This window comes from Hemitrygon akajei, chromosome 11 (genome assembly GCF_048418815.1).
Source record: "Hemitrygon akajei chromosome 11, sHemAka1.3, whole genome shotgun sequence".
In the NCBI taxonomy this organism is placed as follows: domain Eukaryota; kingdom Metazoa; phylum Chordata; class Chondrichthyes; order Myliobatiformes; family Dasyatidae; genus Hemitrygon; species Hemitrygon akajei.
Window position 1 is genome coordinate 156,735,175 of NC_133134.1, and position 20,724 is coordinate 156,755,898.

Here is a 20,724-nt window from a genome sequence, read left to right on the forward strand (position 1 = left end):
AACTTTAAGCAAGCCTACAAGGAGTTTGGCCTCATCACATGGGACATCGATAGAGTAGCTTTTTAGCAGCTAGCCAGCTAGTTTAAATAATTTTAGCTATGCTAATGAACGAATGACACCTGTTAAACTCACCTCAACATGTCTTTTACATTTTAACCCACCATGGGCAATAGAAAAGTCACTGTTGCAAACAGTGCAGCGAGCAACACTGTCATTATTTTTGAGGTCGACTGTAAAGCCCGCCCACAGAGAAAAACTGATAGGTCTACTTAGCAGGAAGAGAGACCAATCAGGATGCTCCCTCTCGCTCTCACTTTCGCTCTTTCTCTTCCTCTCCCTCTCAAAAAAATTGATTTCTGGGATATTGTATATAATTTGTGGGCGTCAGGGAGCTGCTATTAATATGCAGGAGACTCCCGGAACTTCTGGGAGAGGTGGGATGTCTGGATTCATCACCCTCTGGTTAAAGAAATTCCTCCTCACCTCCATTCTAAATGGATGTCCCTCTATTCTGAGGCTGTACCCTCTGGTCTTAGACCAAAGGAAACATCTACATTATCTAGGCCATTAAACTTTCAATAGGTTTCAATGAGATCTGACTTCATTCTTCTTAATTCCAGTGAGTACAGGCCCAGAGCCATCAATCACTCCTCAAACAATAAGCCTTTCATTCCCAGAAATATTCATGTGAACTTCTTCTAAACTCTCTCCAATATCAGCATGTACTTTCTTAAGTAAAGGGCCCAGAACTGCTCACAGTACTCCAGGTGTGGTCTGACCAATGTCTCATACAGTCTCCACATTACATTCTTGCTTTGATATTACAGTCCTCTCAAAACGAGTGCCAACATTCCCTTTACCTTCCACATCACTGCCTCAACCTGCAAGTTAAGTTTTGGGAATCCTGCGTGAGGACTCCCAAAATCCTTTGCATACTGCATTTTTGAATTTTCTTCCCATTTAGAAAATAGTCTATCCTTTAATCTCTTCTACAAAAGCGCATGACCATGCACTTCCCAACACTGTATTCCATCCATCACTTCTTTACCCATTCTCCTGATCTTTCCAAGTCCTTCAGCCATGTCCTTTCTTCCTCAAAACTACCTGCCCCTCCAACTGTCTTTGTATTTCCACAAACTTGACAAAAAAGCTATCAATCCATCATTCAAATCATTTCCATACAAGGTAAAAAGAAGCAGTCCCAACACCAATCCTGGGGAACACCACTAAACACTGGCAGCCGATCGGAAAAGGCTTCCCTCCTTCTCTCCTGCTAACCATCCAATGCTCTGCCATGCTAGTATCTTTCCTGTAATACCATGGACTCTTATCTTGCTAAGTTGCCTCATGTGCACACCTTGTCAAAGGCCTTCTGAAAATCCCGATTCACAGCATATACCAATTCTCCTTTGGCTAGCCTGCTTGTTATTTCCTCAAATAGTTCTAACAATTTTGTCAGGCAAGGTTTCCCCTTACAGAAACAATGCTGACTTTAGCCTATTTATTTCATGTGCCTCAAAGTACCCTGAAGCCACATCCTGAACAATCGACTCTAACATCTTCCCAACCACTGAGGTCAGGCTAAACGGCCTATAATTTCCTCTCTTCTGCCTCCCTCCCTTCTTGAAGAGTGGAGTGACATTTGTAATTTTCCAGACCTCTGGAACCATTCCAGAATCTAATCACAAACAAGAAAAAAATCTGCAGATGCTGGAAATCCGAGCAACACACTCAAGATGCTGGAGGAATTCAGCAGGCCAGGCAGCATCTATGCAAAAAAGTACAGTCGACGTTTCGACCCGAAACACCAAACCAAAAGCTGTGGATGAACCAGAAGTTACATTGTCTGCTGAAGGCTAGATCTATGGCATTCAAGTCTGGTGACCCAGGCCTGTATCAGAGAACCAGAGAAAATCAGAGATTTGCGGAGGACTATTTCAAGGGTGAAGAGACAATTTTGAATGAGGTTGAATGCGACATTGGATGCCTGGCAGCTCTGGCAGGGTTTGCAAGACGCTACTTCCTACAAAGCGAAACCCAATAGTGTGAATTGCAGTGATGCTTCACTGCCAGATGAACTCAATGTCTTCTATGCCCGCTTTGAAAGGGAGAATATAACCACAGCTGTGAAGATCCCTGCTGCACCTGATGACCCTGTGATCTCTGTCTCAGAGACCAATGTTAGGCTGTCTTTAAAGAGAGTGAACCCTCACGAGGCGAAAGGTCCCAATGAAATACCTGGTAAGGCTCTGAAAACATATGCCAACAAACTAGCCGGAGTATTCAAGGACATTTTCAACCTCTCACTGCTATGGGCAGAAGTTCCCACTTGCTTCAAAAAGGCAACAATTATATCAGTGCCTAAGAAGAATAATGTGATCTGCCTTAATGACAATCACCCGGTAGCACTCACATCAACAGTGATGAAATGCTTTGAGAGGTTGGTCATGACTAGACTGAAATCTTGTCTCAGCTAGGACCTGCATCCATTGCAATTTGCCTATCGCCACAATAGGTCAATGGCAGATGCAATCTCAATGGCTCTTCACACGGCTTTAGACCACCTAGAAAACACAAACATTTATGTCAGGATGCTGTTCATCGACAATAGCTCAGCATTTAATACCATCATTCCCACAATCCTGATTGAGAAGTTCCAGAACCTGGGCCTCTGTACGTCCCTCTGCAATTGGATCCTTGACTTCCTTACCGGAAGATCACAATCTGTGCAGATTGATGTTAACCTATCCTCCTCGCTGACAATCAACACTGGTGCACCTCAGGGGTGGGTGCTTAGCCCACTGCTCTACTCTCTATATACACATGACTGTGTGGCTAGGCATAGCTCAAATACTATCTATAAATTTGCTGACGATACAACCATTGTTGGTAGAATCTCAGATGGAGACGAGAAGGAGTACAGGAGTGAGATATGCCAACTAGTGGAGTGGTGCCACAGCAACAACCTGGCACTCAATGTCAGTAAGATGAAAGAGCTGATTGTGGACTTCAGGAAGGGTAAGACAAAGGAACACATACCAATCCTCATAGAGGGATCAGAAGTGGAGAGAGTGAGTAGCTTTAAGTTCCTGTGTGACAAGATCTCCAAGGATCTAACCTGGTCCCAACATATCGATGCAGTTATGAAGAACAACAAGACAGCAGCTATACTTCATTAGGAGCTTGAAGAGATTTTGCATGGTAACTAATACACTCAAAAATTTCTATGGATGTTTCATGGGGAGCATTCTGACAGGCTGCAACACTGTCTCATATGGGGTGGGGGGTGGCTACTGCACAGGACCAAAAGAAGCTGCAGTTGTAAATCTAGTCAACTCCATCTTGGGCACTAGCCTACAAAGTACCCAGGACATCTACAGGAAACGGTGTCTCAGAAAGGCAACATCCATTATTAAGGACCTCTAGCACCCAGCGCATGCCCTTTTCCCATTGTTACTATCAAGCAGGATGTACAGATGCCTGAAGGCATACACTCAGCGATTCAGGAACAGCTTCTTCCTCTCTGCCACCCAATTCTTAAATAGACATTGAATCCTTGGACACTACTTCACTTATTTTAATATACAGTATTTCTGTTTTTTGCATGCTTTTTTAATGTATTTGATATACATGCACTATAATTGATTTACTTATATATTTATCCTTATTGTTATTTTAATTTAATTTATTATTACTTTTTTTCTTCTGTATTATGTATTGCATTGAACTTCTGTTGCTAAGTTAACAAATTTCACGTCATGTGCTGGTGATAATAAACCTGATTCTGATTCTTGAAAGATTATTACTAATGTCTCCACAATCCCTTCAGCCTGGTTCGGAATTTGCACCATCTCCGATCGCAAGACCCTGCAGCAGATAGTGAGGTCAGCTGAGAAGATCATCGGGGTCTCTCTTCCCGCCATTACAGATATTTACACCACATGCTGCATCCGCAAAGCTAACAGCATTATGAAGGACCACACGCACCCCTCATACAAACTCTTCTCCCTCCTGCCATCTGGGAAAAGGCACCAAAGCATTCAGGCTCTAACGACCAGACTATGTAACAGTTTCTTCCCCCAAGCCATCAGACTCCTCAATACCCAGAGTCTGGACTGACACCAACTTATTGCCCTCTATTGTGCCTATTGTCGTGTTTATTATTTATTGTAATGCCTGCATGTTTTATGCACTTTATGCCATCCTGAATAGGTCTGTAGACTAGTGTAGGTTTTTTTGTGTTGTTTTACGTAATTCAGTGTAGTTTTTGTATTGTTTCCTGCACCTTCCAAATTGCTCCCAGAAACTCCAGCCATTACTGCTCTACAGTTAACCCTGCTAGTGTCCCCTTCCAATCATCCTTGACCAGCTTCTCTCTCATGTATCTGTAAATCCCTTTACATCACTGTAAGACTTTTTCATCTACCTCTAGCTTCTTCTCAAATTGCTTGGTGAATTCTGTCAAATTATGATTACTGCCTCCTGAAGGTTCCTTTACCTTAAGGTCCCTAATCAAATCCAGTTCATTATACAATACCCCATCCAGAATAGTGATCCCCTAGTGGCCTCAACCACAAGCTGATCTAAAAAGCCATCTTGTAAGCATTCAACAAATTCTCTCTCTTCAGATCCAGTACTAACCTAATTTCCCCATCTATCTGCATAATGAAATCCTCCATAACTATTGAAAAATTGCCCTTTTGATATGCCATTTCTACCTCCCATTGAAAATGTTAGCCCATATCCTGGCTACTGTTCGGATGCCTGTATATAACTCCCATCAAGGTCTTCATACCCTTGCAGTTTCTTAATGTTATCCAGAAGGATTCTACATCTTCTGATCCAATGTCACCGCTTACTAAGGATTTGATTTCAAGTTTTACAAACAGAGCCACACCACCTCCTTTGCTTACCTGCCTGTCCTTCTGATACAATGAGTATCCTTGGATGTTAAGCTCCCAACTATAATCTTCTTTCAGCCATAACTCTGTGATGTCCACAACTTAATACCTGCAAATCTCTAACTGCGTGACAAGATTATCTAGCCTATTCCTTATACTGCATGCGTTCAAATATAAATCCTTCAGTCCTGTATCCATCACCCTTTTTGAGTTTGAGCTCATTTTACACTTCAACTCATCCCACTGCCTGCAATTTTGCCCTATCATCTGCCTCTCCTTCACAATCTGACTACATACTGCTTCTATTTGTAATCCAACAGCCCTATCCTTAGCCCTATCACTTTGGTTCCTATTCCTCTGCCAAATTACGTTGAAACCTCTCCAAAAGCTCCAGCAAACCTGCCTAAAAGAATATCGATCCCCATCAGGTTTAGGTGTAACACATTTTTTGTACATGTTATGCCTTCTGCAGCAGAGATCACAATAATCCGGAAGTCTGAAACCCTGTTTCTCAGCCACGCATTCATCTTCCAAAAAGGGTCTTGGCCCAGAACGTTGTCTGTTTACTCCTCTCCATATACACTGCCTGACCTGCTGAGTTCCTGCAGCATTTTGTGTTTCTTGCCTTGGAGTTCCAGCATCTGCAGCTTTTTTCATGTTTGTCTTCCGATTCTTGGAAAGTGTATGGTCATGCACTTTGGTGAAAGAAGTAAACGGGCAGACTATTATTTAGATGGGGAGAGATGCAAAGGGACTTGGGAGTTCTTGTGCAGGATATCCTAAAGGTTAACCTCCAGGTTGAGTCAGTGATGAGGAAGGCGAATGCAATGTTGGCATTTATTTCTAGAGGTATTAAATATGAGAGCAGGGATGTGATGTTGAGGCTCTAAAAGGCACCCATGAGATCACACTTGGAGTATTGTGTGCAGTTTTGGGCTCCTGATTTTAGGAAGGATATACTGACATTGGAGAGGGTTCAGAGAAGATTCACGAGAATGATTCCAGGAATGTAAGAGTTACCGTATGAAGAACATCCAACAGCTCTTGGGCTGTATTCCCTGGAGTTCAGGAGCATGAGGAGAGATCTCATTGAAACATTTTGAATGTTAAAAGCCTGAACAGATTAGATATGTCAAAGTTATTTCCTGTGATAGGGGAGTCTAGTACAAGAGGGCAAGAATTCAGGATTGATGGAGTCCATTTAGAACAGACATGTGGAGAAATTACTTCAGTCAGAGGGTGGTAAATCTGTTGAATTTGTTGCCATGAGCAGCTGTGGAGGCCTAGTTATTGGGTGTATTTAAGGCAGAGGCAGATAGGTTCTTGATTAGCCAGGGCATCAAAGAATATGAGGCAGGGGAGTAGGGATGAGTTGAAGAATTGGATCAGCCCGTGATTGAATGGTGGAGCAGACTCAATGGGTAAAATGGCTTACTTCTGCTCCCATATCTTATGGTCTTAAGGTTTTATTGGTGTGTGGCACAGACAGCAATCCAGAGATTGCTACCCTGAAGGTCCCACATTTCAGTTTTCTACGTAGCTCCTTAAATTCTCTCTTCAGGGTGTCTTTCCTTTTCCTGCCTATGTCATTGGTGCTAGTATGTAGCAAGACTTCTGACTCCTCCCTCTCCTCATTTAGAATGTTGTGGACCTGATCCAAGACATCGCTGACCCTGGCACCTGGGAGACAACATACCATCCAGGTGTCTATCACATCCACAGAATTTCATATCCACTTCCCTAACTATGGACTCCCGTATTACTACTGCACTCCTCTTCTCCCCTGTTCATTTCTGAGCCACAACGCCAGACTCAGTGCCAGAGACTCAGCCGCTGCAGCTCCTGCAACCCCTCAGTAAGTCGTTTCCCCCTAAATAAGGAAAATAAACTGACTTATTTATTTATCATTATTTGCTTTTACAGTATTTGTATTTGTAGAGTTTGCCCTCTTTTGCACATTGATTTTTCATTAGTGTTTGTCTGTGTGTAGCTTTTACTTGCTCTATTTTTTGTTCTGTTGAGAATGCCTGTAAAAAGTGAATCTTGGGGTAATATATAGTGACATATGCATATATATTTTCGATAATAAATTTGACTTGAACTTTGTGAGGGTGTAACTTTAAGGTGATTGAAAGAAAGTATGGAAGAGCTGTCTGAGGTAAGTTTTTTAACAGAGAGTGGCAGGTGCATTGGCAGGCACTGCTAGGGGAGGTGGTGGGGCAAATATATTAGGGGGCCATTTAAAAAACTCTTCAAAAGATGATGATGATGATAGCTGGTTCTTCACTTGTGAAGATCAAAAGGGAGTAAAATCCACCACAGTAGGATTTTTCTTCCTGCCTGCGCTGTGTGCTTTACACTGAGGATCGGTGCGCGCAGGCCGATTCCACTCTTTAGGCCAGGGGACATTCTATAATGCCACAACGAGCTGTGACATCTGCAGCGATCACAAGGCTGTAGGTTGAGTATCGGAGTTTTCCTTCTCCTAGGCAGACTGCCTGGCAAAGCTAATGAGTCCCATCTACCCGGGTTTGGAATCGGAGTTGTCCTTCTCCTAGTCTGGCTGCCAACCAAGGCTAATGACCCCAGCCTACCTGCTCAGTTATACCACGGAGACGCAGCCACTCAATGACATAGCAAACTCAATAAGAACAGGACGCCGCGTGAAGGCATTGCTATGAGCACAGTAGTGTATGAGAGGCCTTATGCGAGTAACCTCCTGCATGGCAAGCCAAACGGTAGACCTGCGGCGATCACTACACCTGGAATGGAGAGGCTATGGGAGACAGTTCACCTTCCTTAAATGAGCAGGATGTCCAGCTCAAGACTCACCATAGACAATAAAAAAATGGAGAGCTTTATAGAAGGGAAGTATTAGATTGATCTGAGAATTTAAAAGATCAGCACAACATTGAGGACCATAAGGCCAATAGTGTTCTATGTTCTTTCTCTGATGAATTAATATTAAGCTATACATTGTGTATAAATTACATACCCTTCTTTTGAATGACCATGCACATCTCAATACCTGTTTCCTTCTTGGGCAGAATGTTCCATGGAGCGTACAGGGCAGGGAAAGAGATTGGAATTAAATACTGTAATTTTGAAACAAGTTGCATGACCCTGTTTAGGATATTTTATCTCAGTGCCAGCTGCTGGTGATGCAAAAAAAATGTATAAGTTGGATGAACTGAAGCATACTCAGTCAAATAAATTGCTTCCAGGCCCTTGTGTCTTTTGAGCATTTGAGGGTTTTGGCAGGATTGACAAATAATTGCAAGCTTACGTAAGGAGCTCAGAACTTAAATCAATGTTAGTAGTAGTGACCAATAATTGTGGTCCAGAAGATGAAAGGGATTAGGAATTTATTACATGGTAACAGTGAAGCTGAAAGCATGGCTGTTAATCCAAGAGAAAAGAGTGGGAAAGGCCCAGAGAACCAGAGAAGTTTGTGGCTGAGCGGCAAGGCGGATTTGGTTACAGAACCTTGAAGTGATTTGAATGTGAAGCTGCGAGAAATAATTTTATGTTGGCCTGGTGGTGCATCAAGTTGCACCACTGCCTCATGGCTCTTTAATGGATGTGGAGAAGGTATTTCCTGTGGTGAGGAGTCTGAAACCAGAGACACAGCCTCAGAATAGAGGGTTAACTATTTAGAATGGAGATGAGGAGGAATTTCTTTAGCCATACTAATGAATGGTGAACGTGCGGAATTCGTTGCCATAGGTAGCAGTGGAGGCCAAATTATTGAGTATATTTAAGGCAAAGGTTGATAGATGCATGATTAGGCAGGGCAGAAAGGGATATGGGAGAAGGAAGGAGACTGGGGCTGAGAGGGGAAATGGATCAGCCATGATGAAATTGCAGAGCAGACTTGATGGGTCAAACACCCTAATTCTGCTACTATATCTTATGGTCTTATGGATCATTCCTGGGTTTTGGTGCTGTATGTGTGAAGCTTGTATGTTCTCCTGTGATTCTGGGTGATCCAATTTCCTCCCATGTTCCAAAGATGTGCAGGTTGACAGGTTAATCTCCCACTGTAAGATATCCCTAGTGTGCAGGTGAGTGCTTAGATCTGGAGATAGTTGATGGTAATGAAATGGGATTACTATAGCATTAGTATAATTGGATGATTGATGGCCAGTGTGGACTAGGTATGTTGATGGGTTCGTTTCCATACCGCTTGTTCCTGTGGGGCTGAACGTGTAACTCCTCACTGTCATTAGAAGTAGCACAACATGATAAATATAAATATATAAAATTAGTTTATATACATAGACAAATTGTAGGTACATAAAGCACAGCAAGAAATGATAACATAGTGGTGGTTGGTGGTATAATGGGTGGAGGTGCTGATCAGCCTGACTGCTTTGGAGAAGCAACTGCTTTTGAATCTGGTGGTGCTGGCATGGATTCTTCTCTGATGGGAGTAGGACAAATAGCCCATGAGCACTCACATTGTCACATGAACCAAGCAAGTCCTGATGGAGGGTCTCAGCCCGAAATGTTGACTGTTCATTTCACTTTATGAATACTCACTGAGTTCCTCCAGCATTTTGTGTGTGTTGATACAGTGAAGTACATTGTTCTGCTTGTCATTGTGACAGAACACTCCACGCATAGGTACAATGAGGTGGTACAAGAGGGCAAAACAATCATAGAGAGCAGAATATGGTGTTACACCTACAAAGAAAGTGAAGTGACAGAAGAAAAGTAAGGGGGAAGATCCACGATGAGAAGGATGGAGAGATTAAGAGTTCATCAGAAATCTGGTCATGGGTCACATAGTAGGATAGAAGCTGTCCTTCAAGCAACACACACAAAATACTGGTGGAATGCGTCCCACCAGCATTTTGTGTGTGTTGCTTGAATTTCCAGCATCTGCAGATTTCCTCGTGTTAGCTGTCCTTCAGCCTGGTGGTGTGTGTTTTCAAGCTTTGTATCTTCCACCCAATAGAAAGGAGGGGAAGAAAGATGAAAATGACTAGGGTAGGAGGCAGTTTGGGTGTGAACACTACCACATAATATGGGATTGGGAAACCGTTATACTCCGTCCGGCAGAACAAGCGGAATCTCCCAGTGTTCACCCATTTTAATCCCACTTCCCATTCCCATTCCGTTAAGTCCATCCATGGCCCCATCCACTGTCGGAATAAGGCCACACTTAGACTGGAGGAACAATATGTTATATTCCATTTGGATAGCCTCCAACTTTATGGCATTAACATCAATTTCTCAAATTTCCAGTAATAGCTCCAACCCCTCCCCACACTTCACCTTTTCCCATCCCCTTGTCCCTCTCTCATGTTATCTCCTTTCCCACCCATCACCTCCCTCTGATGCTCTTCCCCTCTTTTTTCTTTCTTCCATGGCTTTCTGTCTCTTACACCAATCAATTTTCTAGCTCTTTGCTTCATCCCTTCCCCTCCAAGTTTCACCTATTGGCAGGCGTTTCTTTCTCTCTTACCCCCACTTTTCAAATCAACTCCTCAGCTTTTTTTCTCCAGTCCTGTCGAAGGCTTTCAGCCAGAAATGTTAACTATACTTTTTTCCATAGATACTACCTGGCCTGCTGAGTTCCTCTAGCATTTTGTGTGTTACTTGGATTTCCAGCAGATTTTCTCCTGTTTGTCATATAATATGGGTTGGATGGTGAATCTGGGTGGGGGCACGATGGAACATGAAAGGAATAGATTTATAAGCTCCGGAGTTCTAGGCATCTTGAATAGGGATCTGCACATTTTGCAGGTGTGAAACTGATGATGCCAGGCAATTAAGCCTCTTCCCATCTTCCAGGGATATCTATCCTATCACATTTGTTGATGGCTCCATTCTCACCTTTGTTAGTCTGGAGACTGAGAACAAGGAAAGAATAAGACAAGCAGAACACTTTACATCCGACCAAGAACTTCTGAAGTTATCTCTCTGTTGCAATGCAGCTTTTGCAGTAACAAAGTTGTGCAAGGCATGCCCCAACAGCAATGGTGAGGAAGGCCATACGGAAGGGGACAATCTGGTGAAGACCTCACCAGAATGTCGATGATAAAACTGGCATTAAGCAATGTAGGGGAGGAAAGCAGAGATATTTCCTGTAACAACCCCTCTGGTTCCCCTCAGCCATCTCCTGCAAAAACCACAAGATATTGACTCAATATAATCAAACTTCGGAGGTACTTTCAGTTTTTTTTTGTCTTCACTTATTCAGCTCAAGGACTTCCTGTCAGCTAACGTGACAGTGCAACAAGGGCACTGAAGAGTGCAAGGGCAGTTCTGTAATTTTTTTTTTTGTTAGGTGATGTGATCAAAGGGCGTGGCACAAAGACGAGAAAAGATGTGATGTGTAGGTCAGCCTTGGAGGAGCAGGCTCAGTTGAAACTAGTTGCTATCATTGGTCTGCCCACTGCTCCTACCTGACCAAGATGCCTTTGGAGAGAGGTTGAACGAATATCAAACACTGAAGTGGAATTTCCTATTATGAATGAAACCGAATGAACAATTTCACTCAGTCATTGAACATCTGAATGACTGAATCTGAATTTCAACGCTTACATTGAAACTGCAAGATTTATTATCACCATCAAAACTTCTTTGGCAATTTTGTCCTAGGGGGAAGTGAAACTGCATTGGCCACACAGTCCCAAAACCTTAGTTTCTCAACTTTAAGAAGCAAAAAATCATTAACAGTAATGTAAGGCTTCTTATAGCTAGCATACAGGAAAAAGGCTTGAGTACTGAGTGGAAATGGTTGTAGCAGGGAGTTAACCTAATGTAAAAATATCTTTTTGTCTGTAATTATGCCTGATTTCCACATAAGTACAGAGAAATGTCAATCAATTACTGCTTCTGGTAAATGAATACAAATCTAAAATCCACATTGGAACCTAAATTGGATGGGTCTTTTTATTTATTACCTCTATACCTTCATTCGATGTAACAAAATGGCTGTAACATGTTACACAATCACCACTCCCCAGTGTAATTATTGAATGTAAAACGTCTCACTAAAAGATATGATGTGGCCTGATATAAACATGAATTACTTTATGGAATAATAAAAATCAATGTGCAATATTTATTTCTGGTACTCCACGTTATGTGACATGTGGCTATCAATCAATCTGCCTGAAGAATTATTTATTTCAATTAAAACTTTATGACCTAATATCATTAAAAAAACATTTCTAGGCTATAGTCCATTGAAGTAATGACCTTGGGCAAGTTTCCAATCCAACGCACCCCCTGAGATAAATGTCTCCTTCACTGCTAACTTGGTAAACAAGTTCAACACTAGGCTTTGGACTGCATAATCCTAATCCAGATATCTGTGGATCTACTATGCATTTTCTGTTTTTCTTTGGCTTTTCCAAAGCTCACAGATTTTCCATTCATTTCTTTTGAGTCTGAGCAGTCTCTGAGAGACAATATTCTTATGATGTTAAAAACGCAAACACAAGGAAATCTGCAGATGCTAGAAATTCAAGCAACACACACAAAATGCTGGTGGAATGCAGCAGGCCAGGCAGCATCTATAGGAAGAAGTACAGTCGACATTTCGGGCCGAGACCCTTTGTCAGGACTAACTGATGAAGGGTCTCGGCCCAAAACTTTGACTGTGCTTCTTCCTATAGATACTGCCTGGCCTGCTGCGTTCCAGCAGCATTTTGTGTGTGTCGTTAGTATGATGTTATCTATTTTAGATGGAAAAGTAGAGAAACAGAGCATTGTTTAAGTGGTGTTAGAATGGGAAATGTTGGTATTCAAAAAGACCTATCTGACCACGTGCACACATCCCAGATACAGCATGCAATAAAGAAGGCAAACAGTATGTTGGATTACTGTGAGTACAAAATAAAAGACTTTTTATTTATTTTGATAGAAAGCGTGGTAACAGGCCCTTCCAGCTCAACATGTTCATGACACTCAATTACACCCATCCGACCAATTAACCTACTAACCCGTACATCTTTGGAATGTGTGAGGAAATCAGTGCACCTGAAGGAAATCCCATGGTCATAGAGAAAACATAAACTTTTTAAAGACAGCAGCAGGAATTGAACCCAGATCGCTTGTGTTGTAACAGTGTTAAGCTACCGCTAACCCGTTGCTCTCTCCCACAATGCTAATGACATTTATTCATGACGTAGTTGGTACTAAGTATTGTGCACAGTTTTGCTCTTCTTGCTTTAGGAGGATGTATTATATTTGTCAAAGAGAGAAAGCAGTAAATTTTCAGAGGTTTCTGAAGTAGTAACCCAGTATAAGGCAAATCCAGGTCTGCATTTACTGGAGTTTGGAAGAATGAGAGGGGTTTTCATTGAAAAGCACATAATTTTGACAGAACTGGGGAGGGTGGGTGTGGGAGAATGTTTTCCCACAAGAGATTCAAAACCAAGGCTTACAATTGTGGGGAACAAGGTAAGCATTGTGTGTTGAGGTAGGGAGAAATATCTTCATTCAGACAATGGTGAAACACTACCGCTCAGTGCAGTGGAAGCCTAGTTGTAATTAAGAAGGGGGTAGCTAGGCTCTAGACACAAAAGGCTTCTAGGGATATTGGGAACGTAAGAAATTCTGCAGATGCTGGAAATCCAGAGCAGCACATGCAAAATGTTGGAGGAACTCGACAGGTCAGGCAGCATCTAGGGAAATGAATAAACAGCCAACGCTTCTGTATTGATGAAAGGTCTAGGCCCCAAATGTCGACTGTTTGTTCAGTTCCATAGCAGCTTGACCTGCTGAGCACCTCCAGCATTTTGTATATATTGGGATCAAACAGATATGGTTGACAGATAGATGGTCAGCTGTGATTATCTATCTGTAGAGCGGACTTAACCACCTAATGACTCATACCTGATACTCTTCATGCTTCTCCGTTATTGTCCAAGGTTGAAAGGTATCTTCACACTAATGTTACTGCTCAAAGATATAACATGATGCAGGGACCTCAGTGAGTAACATATGAGGAGCTGAGTTGGGGGAACATTGCTGTGTAGCCAGCCCTTGGGAGAACTTAATGGTGGCATCAGAGGCAGAAAGTGGAAACATGTTTCATTCCCAACATTAATATTACTCACAATTACTGTTTATTCTCACAGGGATGTAGATGGCTTTATTTGTTCCCTGTAAGTGAGGAAGTTCAAATTTTTAATTTAAGACTTTCAGACTTAAGATTGCTGTAAGTGCACAGGGGTCCTACACATCGACCAGCTTCCTTTTAGCTCAATCTCAAAACTTTACAGCACAAGTTCCATATACTATGATCGAGATTCAATCCCTGTCACATGAGTAGTTCGTTGTTTTTGAAATTCAGCTCTGTTGAAGTCAAAGCTACCAATATTTGGAAGAAGTGAATAATGCAGATGCACTTACGCATTTGAAATTTGTGATCAGGGACAAACTATTAACCCAGGCTTATGGTTGCAAATATTTGTTTTGCCTCCTCTGCGGCTGGGGCCAAGAGTAGTAAAAAATAAAATATCCTGATATGACAACTTCATAGTCTTGAGGGTGAGTTCACTGAATACAACCAGAACTACTTTTTTAAAAATGTGTGGAATTAACCAGGGTGCTGCCTGTATTCAGGTTTGCTTCTACAAATATAGATGGCTAGGTTGCTGAAGACCATTGTACATACTGCATTTATAAATCTGGCGGGAGCAAAGGATGTTGGGAATGGTGAGGGTGGAGTGCCACGGGAGGGGTGTAGGACAGGTGGCAGAGAAAGAGTGCCAGGGCAGGAAGTGGCACAGGTACAGATGCACCCAACCCTGAGACACTGGGTAAGATCATGTGATTCCAAACAATTAGTTTATGGATTATTACGGAATGTCTTTCTTGTGCTTCCCACTCCCTCTCCTCACCCTTCCCCATTTCCCAACCATGACTCCCTTCTTCCTGCTCCCTCTCCACTCTCAGCGCACAATAGAGACCCATATCAGAATCAGATTAATCATCACTCAAATATATCATGATGTTTTTGCAGCAGGTGTACAGTGCAATACATAAAATTACTACAGTACTGTGATTATTAATTATTAATACTCAGAATAAACAGGTCTTTCAGAAACTGTGATGGTGACATGATAGAGTAACACACACACAATGCTGGATGAATTCAGCAGATCAGGCTGGCATCTTTGTAGAGGAGTAAACCCAAGGCCCTTCATCTGTCAACTGTTCATTCCTCTCCATAGATGGTACCTTTCTTACTGAGTTCCTCCAGCATTTTTTTGCGTATTTCTCTGGATTTCCAGCATCTACAGACCCTTCTGTGTTTATAACAGGATAGGATTCAGTTTGAGAATGACTACAACTTAGGTCTGAGCCTGATGTCTTCAACTAAAGGCAATTACTGAAGTATGAAGGTAGATTTGGCTGAAATGGAATAAGGGAGTTAATTAAAAGTTAAGTTGGTAGATAAGCAGAGACAAACTTTCAAGAAGTTGCTTCTTAATTCTCCACTAATATATATTGCAATAAGAAGTAAAGTTTGTGCAAGAAGGCTAAACTGCCTGTGGTTAACTAAGAATGTATTTTCTACCCTGTCCACAAAACCCTAACTCGAAATAAGATTTTAAATCCTATCCAATATAGATGCCTATGGCTCCTCTAACTATAGGGAAGTTATAATGTATCCACTTGCTCTTCAAGGTCTAGCTTACTTCCCTGACTGGTTTCTGTGGAGAGGTCTAGCTGCCAAAATCCACTGTATGAGTGATGGGTCCCTCCACTTCCCCTCCCTTGAGGAGATACTTCCAGCTAACATGTTTAATGGGTGGTGGAGCGGAGACACGTCTCCACCAAAAGGGGTATAAGGTGCTCCTTCCCTCTGCTAGCCTACAGGTCACCCTTGGGCAAGGTGTAGCAACTGCTTAGCTTAGTTCCCAATCAGGATCACAGTGAGGCCTTGGTAGCAGGTGCTGGATGGCCATATGAGAAGCTGGTGCATATCACAAGTCCTGGTTACACGACCACTGACACCAGGCAGCCAATCCCTGAAGAGTATTGATAATGGCTGGGGTCACCTGACTTGTAAAGGCACTGTCCAGAAGAAGTCAATAGCAAACCATTGGCGAAGAGCTAAGAAGGCAACAGAGAGTGACTTCTTCGAGCTCATCTGCAATCCAGCTTAAATTCCTCTCTTTAGTGTCTCTTTTCTTCCTTTCAAGGTGGCTGGGGTCCAAACGGAGTCCATGATCTACGGCTACACGCAATCTGAAGTTTTTCATGGCGGTGTATTCCTGCTTCCAGGGCTCACTGATCGGCCATTTTTGATATTTCGAAGAGCATGTGCCTTCAGGAGTGTGGACTCGATTCCTTGTCTGTGTCAACAACTGGAACACCACCAAGATTGGAACATTGAGACTGCGGGTATGGCTGTCGGAGGCCTCTGCACTCAGGCAGTCACTCATTCTTTCTCTCTCTCTCTCTCTCTCTCTCTCTCTCTCTCTCTCTCTCTCTCTCTCTCTCTCTCTCTCTCTCTCTCTCTCTCTCTCTCTCTCTCTCTCTCTCTCTCTCTCTCTCTCTCTCTCTCTCTCAATGTTTCAATGGGGTGGGGGTTTGGGGATAGAATCTGCTGGTTCATGAGGCAGCTGAGCTTGAGTAAGCATTACTTCAGACTGTAAAATCGAAACTGTGATCTGTTGGTCTCTCTCGCTCTCTGAAAAGGTGACATCTCTCTGCCCCTTGTTAGTAAGACAGAGAGCCTGTGGCCTGTAGAAGTGCTGGTTTATGGACTGTAGCTTTTCATGGACCTAGATCATAGTCTCTTTGATATCTTCAGGAGTGGCCTGGAAGGAGGGTGCTTGGAGGGTGGTGGGCACTGGTTCTTCCTGCTGGAGTAAGTGGGGGGAAGGGTTGAATCTTTGCTGCTGCTTATACATGGGAGCATGGTGGAGGGCTTTGGGGTTCTAACATTCTTCTGCCATTCATTCTTTCGGGTGTTCTTCTGTTTCACAGATGTCTGTGAAGAGTAAGAATTTCAGGTTGTATACTGTATACTGTTCATTCTCTGATAATAAATGGAACCATTGAACCAAACCACTTCCATAGAAAAATTGTCCAAACGCAAGGATCATGATCAGACAAGCCATAAGACGCAGCACATAATGATGATGACGATGTCACGTTTAAATTTAGACAAATAGTTCTTAACACACAGTTAACACTCATAGATAATTTATATTTACAAACTACAAAGGGTTTCCAAATGCAAGTACAGTCCTTATGAACTAGACAAACATACTGAGCTGCAGACAAACGAGACATGCAAAACCAAAGGCTGAGGAATGAATTCTAATTCTTCTTTCTTTCACCCAGTCTTTCTGTCACTTCCATTGTCATTCCTAACAATCCTCAATGCATCCTAATATATATGCTGTTTTGCTTTGAGGTGACGGCATCAGTGATGATTTCCAGATACCTTTTCTGGGACAAAGCAATTTATACCAATGATCTAAAAGCTTCTGAAGACAAAGGTGCAAGTGACTTAGCTGTATTTGCCTAGTTTAATGTAGTCCAATATAGCCCCATTGTCTCACATTTGGCTAATGTGGACAGTATTTCTCATGGTCATTTCACTTTCTGAACGTTATCTTTTAGCAGCTAGCCCAGGTGTCCTTTTACCTTCAAACAGATCACTGCTTGCAATTTACATTAAGACCTAATGCTGCCTGACCTGTTGAGTTCCTCCAGCATTTTGTGTGTGTTGCTTAAGAACTGAAGACTGGTTCTTGTTTACAACAAGAAGTTGAGCAGAGAATATTTGTTAGAAGTTTAACTTTGTCACAAACAACCCTGACCCTTGGGAAAGGTTATGCTGCTGTAGTAGAAAGCTGAGTTTGGCAATAAGCTTCACAATCTCTGGAAAATGAATATCAATCACAAAGGGAGCTAAAGACAGCAACAAATCCAAAGCAAAGGCATAAAAGTTCAGGGTTAAACTGGAAGATTGGCAACAATTGAAAAACCAGCAAAGGATGACTAAAGGAAAAGAGATTTTGAGAGCAAGCTAGCAAAAAACGAAGAGGAAAAAACAGTAATGAGTATAAATAAAGAGAGTGAGCAGCCAGAGAAAACATTGGTCATTTAGAGGATAAGGCAGGGGAATTCATGATGGGAAACACGGAAATGGTAGAGACGTTGAACTAATATTTTGCATCTGCCTTTATGGTAGGAAACATCAAAAGCATCCATTAATAGTAAAAAGAATCAAAAATCAAAAGAGGCTGTGGGGGCAGTTAAAGCAGTCATTCTTTCCAGAGAAAATACCAGCTAATGGGGCTATAGGTTGATATTTTTCTTAAGCTTGTTGGCTTGCATTATAACATATTAAAATAAGTGACTACAATGATTGAGGTTAGTTGATCATAGCCTCAAGGAGAATTTTGTAAATTCTGTAAAGATCTAAACAGAATAGAAAGCTGCAAATTTATCATCACTGGGAAGTGGATAAAGGGGAACCATCAGATCTGTCACATTTGGATTTCCAGAAGCACGTGGTAGTGATACTTAAAACATTACTGCAAAATTTGATACAAGTAATACATTAATATTTGGAGAGGAGTAGCAGACTAACGGAAATCAGAGGGGCAGGAATGAACTAAGATGAAAGCACCGAATGCATTTAAACCAGATTTGTTGAGGATTAAAAAGAAGTGGGAAAGCAAATTGTGAGGAAGACAGAAAGGAATGCGGAGAGGTTTAGTGAGTGGGGAGAAATCTGGCAGAAGGAATACATCAAGGGGAAATGTGGATTCACTCATTTTGGTGGGAATATTGGAAAAGTAGAATATAATTTAAAAAGAGAGCAACTTCAGGATAGTACGTTGCAGAGAGATTATGTAAAACTTACATACAGGTACAGTAATTCAGAAGACAAATGGAATATTGTCTTGTAGCACAGCAGATGGACTACTGATTGAAATAGTCCGTCTGCTGTACAGCAAAGACAATATGGCTCATACAGGGAAAATGAGAAGGTGATAGATAGGAGCTAAAGGCAGATAGTCACTTCTAAGTTGCAGGAGTCAGATATAGTCCCTGGGTGACTGTCAGGAGAAAGGCAGCCAGTGTAGAGGACCCCTCTGGCTGTTCCCCTCAATTGTAAATATACCGCTTTAGATACTGTTGGAGCAGTGGGGTGGGGGGGGGGTTGCCCCAACAGGGGAAGCCATAGCGACCAAGACTCTGGCACTGAGTGTGGCTCTGTGACTCAGAAGGGAAGTGGGGAGAAGAGCAATGCAATAGTGACAGGGGATTCTATAATTAAAGGAGCTGAAAGCAGATTTTGTAGATATAAAAGAGATTGCTAAATGTTATGTTGCCTTCCAGGTGCCACATCAGGGATGTCTTGGATAGTGTCCATGGCATTCTACAGGGGGAGGGTGAACTACCGGTTGTTGTGGTACATAGTAGCATCAGGTAGGAAAAGGAGAGGAGGTTCTGAAGAGAGAATATAGGGAGCAGAAAGCTGAAAAGCAGGACCTGAAGGGTGCTAATCATCTCTGGATTGCTGCCTGTGTCAGTGAGCGTAAGACTAGGATGATCTGGCAAATGAGTGCATGGCTGAGGAATTGAAGCAAAGGACAGGATTTCTGGATCACTGGGATCTCTTCTGGGGAAGGTGCGAAATTTGTGAAAAAAAGAGGGTTATACCTAAATCCAAGGGGGACCAATATCCTTGTGGCTAGAGCTGTGTAGGAGGGTTTAAACTAATTTGACAGAGGGATGAGAACCAGTGTAATAGGACTGAGGGTGGGCAGTTGCTATACAACTAGATGCAGTGTGTAGTGAGACGATGAGGAAAGCCAAGCAGATGATAGGGCAAAACTGCAGTTAGTGGGATGAGTAACAGGGGCAAAATCAAAAAGGGTGATGAATACTGGACTGAAGATGTTATATTTGAATGTACACTGTATGCAGAATAAAGTAGATGACCTTGTAGCACATTTACAGATTGACAAGTATGATGTTGTGGGTATCTCTGAGTCATGGTTGAAAGAAGATCATAGTTGGGAGCTTAACATCCAAGGATACACATTATATTGAAAGGACAGGCAGGTAGGCAGAGGGGGTGGGGTGGCTCTGTTTGTGAAAAATAAGTTCCTTGGAATGAGGAGACATAGGATCAGAAGATATAAAATCATCCTGCATAGTTAAAACAGTAAACTGCAGGGGTAAAAAGACCCTGCTGAGAGTTATATACCAGGATGTGGGCTACAAATTACAACAGGAGACAGAAAAGGCATTTAAAGAGGGAAATGCTGTAATAATCTAGGGAATTTCAATATGCAGGTAGATTGGGAAAATCAGATAGGTGCTAGATCCCAAGAGAGGGAATTTATAGAATGCCAACAAGATGGTTTTCTAGAGCAGCTTATGGTTGAACCCACTAGGGGAATGGTAATTCCGGATTCGGTATTATGTAATGGCCCAGATTAGATAAGGGAGTTTAAGGTAAAGGAACACATAGGAGTGAGTGATCATAATCGGAAAGAATACATCCTGCACTGTGAGAGGGAGAAGCTAAAATCAGATGTATTAGCATTGCAGTGGAGTAAAGAGAATTACAGAGACATGAGAGAGGAACTGGCCAAAATTGATTGGATAGGGTAGCAGAACAGCAATGGTTGTTGTTTCTGGGGGAAAGATGCATCCTAAAGGTGAAGAATTGTTCCAAAGGGGGTATGAGACAACCATGGTTGACAAGGAAAGTCAAAGACAGCATAAAAGAAAAAGAAAGGTAATATAATATTGCAAAATTAGTGAGAAAGTAGAGGATTGGAAAGCTTTTAAAAACCAACAGAAGGTAACAGAAGCC